The sequence below is a fragment of the Sinocyclocheilus anshuiensis genome, unplaced genomic scaffold (assembly GCF_001515605.1).
Source record: "Sinocyclocheilus anshuiensis isolate Anshui unplaced genomic scaffold, SAMN03320099.WGS_v1.1 scaffold2234, whole genome shotgun sequence".
Lineage (NCBI taxonomy): Eukaryota > Metazoa > Chordata > Actinopteri > Cypriniformes > Cyprinidae > Sinocyclocheilus > Sinocyclocheilus anshuiensis.
In genome coordinates, this window is record NW_015556018.1 from 22,296 (window position 1) to 23,668 (window position 1,373).

Sequence of the window (1,373 nt, forward strand, 5' to 3'; positions counted from 1 at the left end):
TATAGACATATTAAAAAACAAACTAATAAAAATGACAAAAGCACACAACAAAATGACCAAAACTTTAACTAAAACTAAAAAGAATTTTATAGAAAATATAAAAATAGAATCCTATTCAAAATATTAACTACACTGAAAAAAAATTGTGTAGAAACAATTTTTACTAATAAATTGCTAAAGTTTCACAATTACAAAAAAAACCCCCAGCAAGTAACCCATTGAATTAAATGTGAAATTTTTAAGTAGAAAGACTGAAATAGTATTTTCTTGTAAAACGTACTCGAACAATCTGTTTTATTTACAACTAAAAAACTATATATATATATATATTTAAACTGTCTAAAACCAATAGTATATCAATACTAAAATAACACTGGTATAAATAGGTTTAAAACATCAGTAAATATGCTTAATAAAATGTCAATGCTAAAAATAGGTTACATTAAAAATAATAAGTTCTTCTTAGTCTTTCTTGTGAGTTTGGGCTTTGATTTGACCTGGACACTCTCCACACACGCTGCGTTTTAACGCTCACTTTAATCCACTGATTAGCAGCAGCTCTTTCAGTCTTGTCATATTACGCCGAGATGTATTTTTAAATGCACGTTCCTGAATAATCCTCTGACTCAAAACACATTATTCCTGTGAAGACGACGGGCCAGAACGCAGCTGATCGATCATCTCCACCCACACACACTTACACAGAAAGAAAAGAGCAGCCAAAAGAGTTGCATTTTCCTACAACACCATTTTATTGGGATTAGACGTTTTTAGAAAATCATTTGTAAAGATCTGTCCATTTAAAAAGAATAATTTTGTGATAAAAAAAAAGGTGTTTTGTCAGGCAGAATCCAGGAGAGTGAAAGTGGAGGATTGCAGACATGTTGAAAGTATTTCTCAATATTAGTGCGTTTGTTCACAATCACCGCGCTCAGTAAACGCTCAGAAATCACTGAGCCAATACAAACTCCAACAACGCAGAAATACAGTCTTTACACACACTGCCTGGATTACGCCTATGGAATGTCCCCACAATTCACAAAAACAAACATGTGTGTGTGTGAGTGTGTATGAGTGTGTGTGTGTGTGAGTGTGTGAGTGTGTGTGTGTGTGAGAATGTGTTTGTATGAGTGTGTGTGTGTTTGTATGAGTGTGTGTGTGTGTGTATGTGTGTTTGTATGAGAGTGCATGTGTGTTTGTATGAGTGTGTGAGTGCGAGTATGAGTGTGTGTGAGTGTGTTTGTATGAGTGTGTTTGTATGTATGAGTGTGTGTGTGTGTGTTTGTATGAGTGTGTGTGTGTGTTTGTATGAGTGTGTGTGCGTGTTTGTATGTATGAGTGTGTGTGCGTGTTTGTATGTATGAGTGTGTGTG